Source organism: Ictidomys tridecemlineatus, unplaced genomic scaffold, assembly GCF_052094955.1.
Source record: "Ictidomys tridecemlineatus isolate mIctTri1 unplaced genomic scaffold, mIctTri1.hap1 Scaffold_226, whole genome shotgun sequence".
NCBI lineage: Eukaryota > Metazoa > Chordata > Mammalia > Rodentia > Sciuridae > Ictidomys > Ictidomys tridecemlineatus.
In genome coordinates this window covers 421,328-430,526 of record NW_027521950.1, presented here as the reverse complement: position 1 = coordinate 430,526, position 9,199 = coordinate 421,328, and the positions used below count along the sequence as shown (strand labels likewise).

Genomic DNA, 9,199 nt, shown 5'->3' with positions numbered 1-9,199 from the left:
GGTTACAATAGATATGTGAACTCAGCCAAGCAGTGTTGGCAGGGCCTAGCTGCTACAAAGAAGACATAGTTAAGACAATACTCATATGTATGGGCAAAAAACTCAAGGGCTGTACTTGCGACTAATTGTATAACAGGTTATTTTTAGTTTCTGTTCTGTGAAAAGTTCAAAGCATTCCACAAGGGTATTAATCTACTTTGTTTTTGGCACCCAGGCTGTTGATTGCTAAATGTAATAGTCTGATCATGACGCTGAATAAATGTCTTTTGAAAAAAAGCTCAAAGTTGAAGTTACAGGATCTTCATGAGGGTCATCATATCCTGGGGTATCGGGGATCAATAGGTGGCAAAGAAAAAGTGGGTGTGGCTGCTGCAATGGACAGGAGAGGGAAAGCAGCTATCAGAATAGTCCATCTCTTGCAAAAGAGGGTATAGGCCCATTGTGTCCCTAAAAGTGAAATACCTGAGGGTCTTCTAAATCCTGACTGGATGTGAGTAAGCAAAAGAACCATATATAAATTAGGGGTTTGTTTGAGCCATTAAGGCACAGAAGCCACTTTTCTGGGAACTCCTGGGTGAAATTCCCCAGTTCAAGAAAGCCCAGATCATGCTGGCCCTTGTCTTGGCTCACAGCTTTAGGACCAAACAACCTATTTCCTTCAAGATCCTTGCAACACCAAGAAACAAGCACCAAAACAACCCTCCTACCACATTGAAAACTATCTACTGACCCCCTTGATCTGTACCATGATAAATAAGACAAGCATGGGCCTATTCTTTGTTAGAAGTCAGACCCCTTTGATCAGCTCAATGGGTCACACCTACCTTTGAAAATATATAACCTTTGCCTTTTTGACTTTACTTCTTGATATATTACTTTCATAGTTTTTGGTGACCTTCACCCTTGTGAGATGGGCATGGTAACCATTACACTATGGTGATCCTCTACTCAAAATCTGAATCCCTCTAAAGCTAACAAGCTACAATTCATTGCTTCATCAATAGCCTTCAGGACAGGAACCCTCTCATTTTCTTAACAACTAAAATGTCGATAGCCAAAGTTAAATGAGAAAAATTCCAAAGTTAATAAAGAACATTTAAATTATGCTTTTTAATGGATTATTTTAATGGATTATTATGTTTGTTAGGGATGATGCTAACAGTAGGTCTGAAAATTATTAGAACAAGAAGCTGGCAATCTGAAATAATTTATGTCAGTGTTCTCATAATTGTCAGATTTCAATGTGGCTTATCCATCCAAGCAGGCCTGCCTTGTAATTAAATCATATAAATGTTTTATTGGTTCTAATGTAATTCCTAAACAGGTTAAATCAAATAAAAGCTTTGATAAGTATTTGTACCACTCCATACTACCTTTGGAGCTCCACTTACAGAAAGTTATAAAAATTCTTTTATTTTTCTGATTTGTAAATGTGTGTACATAATGCTTATGTCTATGTTACATGATATTAAAATTGACTTATAAATCAATAAGCATGCTCATATTTTAAAATTAACATAAAATGGGCCCAAATAGCTTTAATTCACTTGATTTAAAAAGTTTCAATTGAAATAGGGTAGAGAGATAAAAATAAAGATATCTTTAAAATTATTAATTCAAAATTTTCCAGCTGGTTAAATAATTAAGTTGGGGTTCAGAGACAGAATGCTCCCCTAGCACATGTGAGGCGCTCGGTTCAATCCTCAGCACCACAATAAATAAATAAAATACAGATATTAAAATAATAATAATAATAATAATAATAATAATAATAATAAAGTTGTTAATCCCTATGATATTTAAAATTTATATCTATTTGCTTCTAACAATTTTCTTTAACAGGAAAAAGATAATTAATACTGTTATCTACATTTGTTTGATGTCTTGTATCTTACAGTTAAGAATAAATACATTTAAGGTAAAGGGGAGTAATTATATGTCTTTATTAAAAGAGGTACTTATTGATTTGCAAGGTTAGAGTGCTAGAATGTCATCCATTGGATGCTAAAATATCATCTACTAAATATAAAAACATCAGATCCTATTAACTAAAATATACTTAAACTTTAGATGTGTTTGTAATTTGGTTAATATAAAATAAGATCTAAACTTCCTTTATTTTTTATGTCCTCATGAGAACCAAGGGGCTGGGAGTTAAACTTCTATCAGGTGTGATTTATATAGAAAGGTTTAAGAAAAATTTCACCCAGTAAAGTAAAAGGCTATAAATGTCTCAGTAAATTAAAACAAAATATGTACAAAATAATTTTCAAAATGTTTACATATAGCTAAATTGGTTACATGAAATTAACACAATCAGCTGAAGTTATTGAAAGATTTTTACTCTTTAAATCCTGCTAAGTTTCTGACATGAGGCCTATTTACCAATATAGATAAGATCTTTTCACAGACCTTTATTACTTGGGCATTCTAACTAAAGGATAAAAGAAATAAGAAATACTGAAAACATTAATCTACTCTCATTCCAATAAAATAATTTTTTATGTCTGTTGAGTTTTATTATTTTAAAAAAAACTAGTTTTAAAGGATTTAAGGTATATAAAATTTTGTTTAAACAATAACTGTTATTTTAAAAGTACCACATTACATTCCATATTTCAAATTTTTCTTTAAAAGCTAAACTTGGTTAATATAAAAAAATCAGTGTAATTATGATAATTATTAATAACATATTAATTGTATCTTTATTTCCCAAATATACACGTCATTAAAGTACAAGATTTAAAAGAACATTTTACTAAGCTGATGTTCTTCAAACAAAAGTTTCTACAACAATAGCTCTTAAACTATATAATAATAACAAATCAATTGGAAATTAATGGTGTTATTTAATATTTTATATTTAAATAAATACGTTATAAAATTTTACGTTACTCTCTACACTGAGAAGTAAACTATATTTCGAAAAGACAATTAAGACACACTGGCTTATTTAAAAGTTAACAATATGAAGTATATAATTTTTTTTGTGTGTGTGGTGTTAGGGATTGAACCGGGGGCCTTGTGCAAGGGAAGCACTTTACCAACAGGTCATGCCTTGCTTTGAAAATATGATTCTTGCCATTTTGTATTTATTTCTTGATAGATTACTTTCACAGTTTTTATTTCACAGCCAGCCCATCTCTCCCATGGGTACCTTGCCCATGCTGGATATGAACGGAGAGCTGTAGGCTAAGTTAGAATACATGATGACATACTGGAGGCCTCTGGATTTGTACTTCAATCTTCATCTGCTCTATGGAGGAAGAGCAGGGAGTAGACGGGCAGAAGACCGTTAAGGCCAGTTATTTAACTGAATCACATTTTCAGAAGTTTCTTGGGAGCACCTTTAGAAAAGAAACAGGTGTTACTTCGACTCTCTGAAGAAATTCTATCTCAATTCTTCTGGGTGCTCACCTTGTGATATGTATTTCCCTCCATCCATTACCCAAGGATCCAACAGCCTCTATCACCCTCCTCCCTTCTTTCCCACAGGCCAGAATCAGTTCCTGCCCTGCTATAGGCTTTGGTCTCAGGACTGAAGCCCTAATGACTGGATCTGCTCCCTGACTGGAAGTCTGCTCCTCCCCCGATAGGAGGGTCCATAGGACCTGGGGATGCGGAGAGTCCGGCCTAAGAGAGGGGATATGGAACCTAGTTCCCAGACTTTGGGTGGGGTTGCAGATGACATGTTTCTTCCCCTTCTCCCTCAACCTCTCCTTACCTGGGAGCAGCAGAGCTCTAAAAGTGACTGGCCCTGCCTACTCCCTCCACTCTGGTTAAGTCAGCTGGAGCATCAGACCCCAGCAGCTGCTCAGCCCCACCAGTCTCTGCAGAGGCTCTGCTCAAGGCAGGGGCTGCTGAGCTGGCTCAGGATCTGGAGTCTGCAGGAGGCTGGGTTCCAGGGCCACAGCCCAATCCTGGTGTTGTAGGAGTCCCCAGAGAACTGGCATCCTCTGCCTTCATCCTGAACAGACTCCACTCTGTTTTCAACTCAGCTTCTGGAAATGAGCCTCCTGTGGGAATGCAGCCCTGAACTCCAGCCTTCCAGGTTGGGCTGGGAAAGGCCTTCCCTGTGCCTTACCCTGGCATTAGCCATAGGACCCTCTCTCTCGCTCTCTTTTATATATGAACATAATACCTTTATTTTAAGTTTAAACTCAGTGCCTAACACATGCTAAGCAAGCACTCTACCACTGAGCCAGGACCGAGGTCCCAGGACCCTCTTCTTTGACTGTGGGTATGAAGTCCCTTTCTCTGTACACACTGAATGGAGATACCATGCTGCCATCTTTCAGGATTGGGTATTTCCTTCCTGTGTTCCTGTTATCTCCACACCATGCCCCACTGTGTCCCTCTTATAGAAATCTGGTCTGAATCAGACCTGCATAAGCTAAAACCCTTTAGAATCCACAGGCGACCTTGGTATGGCCACTCCTCTTTCCCTTGGGCCCTGACAGGGAGGATTTCTCAGAACTCAGGGCTGAGCATGGTCAAGCTATTGCTTCCAGTGACTGGAGGCCTGATTCTTCTGTCTCACCTCAGAATGGGAAGGACCAGTCAAGGTACAGACTAGGATCTTGGGAATTTACTTGCCTGTCCTCATTGCTCCCCCATAGCCCCCATCCCTCTCTTCAATCTGCCTACAATACCTGTCAGAAAAAAATTATGATGCATCCTATGATGAGGATTCTAGTGATTAAAGGTACTGAATTCCAGTGATTAAAGGTACTGGCTGAGGACTTCTCAGTGACTGTGTCTGGGGTGGTGGTTGAAGGTCCTGAAATGAAAACACAAGAGTGTTAGCCCTTCTTCAGACCAAAATATGAGGACATATCTGCTTAGATCCTGCTGCCCCAAGTCATTCAGGAAGGCAGATCTCTGCTATGTGGCAGCTGCTGTGACAGGTCCTGAGAAGTGAGGGAGACAGGAAACAGGCCATGTCTTTAAGGGGCTCATATAGCTAATGGGAGAAGCCTGGGTGACCATACAACTCATCCTTCCTGGTGGCAGAATATGAGGAGACCCATGAGGATGGTGGTGGAGAAGCTGACATGTGAAGTGATTTAGAGGAATTTCCAAAAAGAGACGAGCACATGTCAGGCCCAAAGAATGTGCACTAAAAAAGAGGCATTAGGAGGTGAGAAGGGAAAAAGATAGGAAGACTATAACTATGAATGTTAACCCAGGTCTGACTCATGCTTGATGGATTGTACACACACACACACACACACACACACACACACACACACACACACACACACACGTAGCAGCATCTCATGTGAATCCCACTTCTTCCCCCTCCTGCCAGTTACCTGTTGGCTCCAACTCCGCCTCCCATTCCTTCAAGTTCTGAATCCAGGTTCTACAGTCACCTATCGAGGACCTGTGCAACAACTCGGTCACCTCCTTGTCATTTTCCCACATTTTTTTCATCCAGTTGGACCCAGGATGTATCTCTCTCCACTTTCTGTTGTCTGAGTCAAAAAGGAGCCACATCTGTTCATTGAAGCCAAACTTCCAGGAGCTGTTGGATTTATGCTGACAACACATCCTGCCCTCCAGGGTGTTCAGACCTGCCCTCATCAGAGAGAAATCATCCTCCTTTCTTAACAAATCCTTTGTCCAACTCAGTACCACCTTCCCTGTTTTCCTTCTAATCTGGCTGTGTTCTGTCCTCCAAAACAGCTATGTCTGGGCTTTTAGAGGGACCAACATCTAACTCTTTTTTTTTATATGCACACAATCAATTTCCTTCAACCAATATCAGCTCTCTCATGTCCCTGGACTATCCTTACATACCTCTGGCCATGTCATTTTCTGCTTTAATGTCAGCTATTTTCTGTTTTAGTGTATTCCCAATATCTCTCAGTGAGGTTTTCTGCTCTTCCCAGGTGACTGTGGCACTCACTTTCCCTCCCAGGGCACTCAAGGAGTTAACCTTGTCCATGCCACAGTCATAGGAGAAAAAATTCTTCTGGTCCACCTGGGCATGGACTGTACACCATTGCTGTCCAGGTGCTGCCTTAGAAGTCATAGCAAAGGGAGTGAGTGCCTGTGAGGGAAAAAGGCGGGTTGGGCTGGTGAGAAAGGACCCTTTAGGCATCTCCTCTCCATCCCTCTGAAGGGCTGAGCTGGCAGAGCAATAATGGCCCTTCCCAAGCTCTCTGCTTCACCTGTTTAAGGTGAGCATGTTCCCCTCCTTTGAAGTGGAGGGGACAGCAACCTCATGTCCCAGGACATAGCCCACTTCCCCTCTGCCCTTTGAACAATGCCTATACGCAGCAGCACATCACCTTGCAATGGTGGTGCCAGGCCTGCTGTGAGGGAAGGGCCTGCCTGGCAGAGGACGATCAGACACAGGAGAAGGGACTGTGCATGCTGAGTCATAGTGGGTGCAGTGAGGATGGGATCACAGCTGCATTAGAAAGAGTTCATAATTATGGTTCATAGCTTTTAGCTTGACTCTTAGGAGATGGCACTACTGTCCCAGGAGATTGCCTTTTTTTAGGTTGGAAAGTGATATTGTAATCTGAATAAAATGAAAAATCCATAGTTTGAAGAAAGGTAGTAAAGGAAGGAATCAGAAGCATGTGCTTTGTGGCTCAGAAAATTGTATATGGCAGGTTAGATATACTAGAAAAGCCAGAAAAATGACCAGTCCACTGTGATTTTTAAGAAAGCCTGGGAGACTCTTGTTTATCAAGTGTATTAAAAATATCTAGTATCCAAACCTGAACCAAAATTAGTGGAAAGGAAGAAATAAATAATAAGTTCAGAGCAGAGCACAAATAATAAATCAGAGACTAAAAAGGAGCACGAGAGAGTAATGAAATAAGGAGCTGGTTCTTCAAAGAACTAAACACAGGTGAAAAGTCAGTAGTTAGACAACTAGGCAAAGTAGAGAGAAGACTCAAATTCAGACAAGAAAAGGGAAAGGTTGCAACTGACACCACAAAAGTACAAAGGATCATTTGAGATTATTAGGAACAAAGATACCCATGTTTGTTATTATTTGCAAAAATTTGGTAACCTAGAATAAATGGAAAAATTCCTGAACACTTACACATATATATCTAACCCAGCCAGATTGAATCATGAATAAATAAAAAAGCTGAGCAGACCTATAATAAGTAACAAGATTGAATCAGTAGTAATAGCCTTCCAGAAAAGAAAATTCCAATACAAGAGAGCTTTACTGCTAAAAGTTCTACCAAATATTTGAAGAACAGTTTCTAGTTCTCCTTAAGTAATTCCCAAAAATAGAAGAGAAAGAAATTCTTCCAAATACATTTGATAAAGCCAGCAATTCCATGATACCAAAACCTGACAACACACACAAAAACTAATCCACAGCTATTTTTAAAAAATATTTTTAATTGTTGATAAAACTTTATTTTATTTATTTATTTATATGTGGTACTGAGAATCGAACCCAGTGCCTCACACACGTCAGGCAAGTGTGCTACTGCTGAGCCCCAGCCCCAGCCCCCACAGCTAATATTTTTGATGACTAAAGATACAAAAATCCTGAACAAAATGCTAGCAAACTAAATTCAATTGCCCACTAGAAAGATTATTCAACATGACCAAGTGGAATGCATCTCAAGGATGCAATAATGGTTCAACACTATCTAATCAATAAATGTAATATCCCACATTAACAGAATGAAGGACAAAACCGATATAATAGATGTAGAAAATGCATTTGATAAAATCAACATCTCTTCATGATGAAAATGCTGAACAACTAGGTATAGAAGGAATACATCTCAACATGATAAAAGGTGTGTCAAATAAGCCATCAGCAAGCATCATATCAAATGGATAAACACTGAAAGTTTTTTTCTCTCAGATCTGAAACAGAAGAATGATGCCCATTTTACGACTTTTAATCAATGGAATTCTGGGAGTGCTTGCTAGAGCAATCAGGCAAGAGAAAAAATGAAGGGCATCCAAACTGCGAAAAAAGGAATAAAATTCTCACTGTTTGCAGATGAACTGATGTTACATTTAGAAAACTCCAAGGACTTCACCCAAAACTAGTAGTGGTAATAGATGAATTTAGCAAAATTGCAAGATACAAAAAAATAAAATTATTAGAGTTGTTATATACAAATAGCAAATCATCTGAAATAGAAATCAAGGAAACAATACTACTTACAATAACTGCAAAAAATATAAAACCTTGGAACAAATTAAAATAAAGAGGTAAAAGATCTCTAAAATGAAAACTATAAAGTAATGAGGAAAGAAATTGAAAACAACAACAACACACACACACACACACAAATAAAAAGATAACCAATATTGTTCAAATGTCTATTCTACCCAACAAGATCAGCAGATTCAATGTAATCACTACCAAAACACCAAGAGCATTCTTCACAGAACTAGAAAAGACAATCTTAAAATTTCTATGGAACCACAAAGCTCCTGAAGAGTCACAGTTATCCTGCATGAAAAGAACCAAGCAAGAGGAGTTCCATGACTTGACTTCAAAATACAGGACAAAGCTGGAGTAATCAGAACAGCATGGTGCTGAATTACAAACAGAAGCATGGACCCATGGAACAGAAGAGAGAGCATAGAATTCGACCCACACACCTACAGCAGCCTATTTTTGAAAAAGGTGTACGAATGTACAGTAGAAAAAGGACAGTTTGGGGGCTGGGATTGTGGCTCAGCAGTAAAGCGCTCACCTACACGGGAATGACCCGGGTTCGATTCTCAACACCACATAAAAAAAAATAAAGGCATTGTGTTGTGTCTATCTTAAAAAAAAATTCTCTCTCTCTCTTAAAAAAAGACATTTTTTTCTATACATGGTGTTGGGAAAACAGGGTAGGGAATTCACAGGAAAAAGAATGAAACTAGACCCCTGTGGCTCTTTACTCAGAAACAATCGACTCAAAGTGGTTTAAATGGGCAGTGGTAAAATGCTTGCTTACCAGGCAGGAGAACCAGGGATTAATTGAAAAAAATAAAATTTTATTTTTAAATATTTTAAGGCTATTGTAATGGGAAAATATTTTTTAGACAAGACCCTAAAAGTAGAGAAAACAAAAGCAAAAACAGATAAACAAGATGAATCAAAATAAAAAATCCTCTGCACATCAAAGGCAACAGTTTTGGGAGTGGAGAAACAACCTACAGAATGTCAGAAAATATTTGCATGTTGTGTATCAGGTAAGAGGTT

The 9,199-nt window shown here is 38.6% G+C and overlaps 1 long non-coding RNA gene across 2 annotated transcripts; it reads right to left on the bottom strand.

Annotated features, from left to right (window-relative positions):
* Window positions 1-3,075: 3,075 nt before the first annotated feature.
* LOC144373090 (uncharacterized) lies at window positions 3,076-8,287 on the bottom strand. Of its 2 annotated transcripts, XR_013432877.1 has the most exons (3): window positions 5,316-7,501; window positions 4,653-4,780; window positions 3,076-3,347 (listed from the first exon to the last, which is right to left on the bottom strand). It is a non-coding gene; the product is annotated as an uncharacterized LOC144373090 (long non-coding RNA). The 2 variants fall into 2 exon arrangements; XR_013432876.1 differs by having other exon boundaries at window positions 4,653-8,287.
* Window positions 8,288-9,199: the final 912 nt, after the last annotated feature.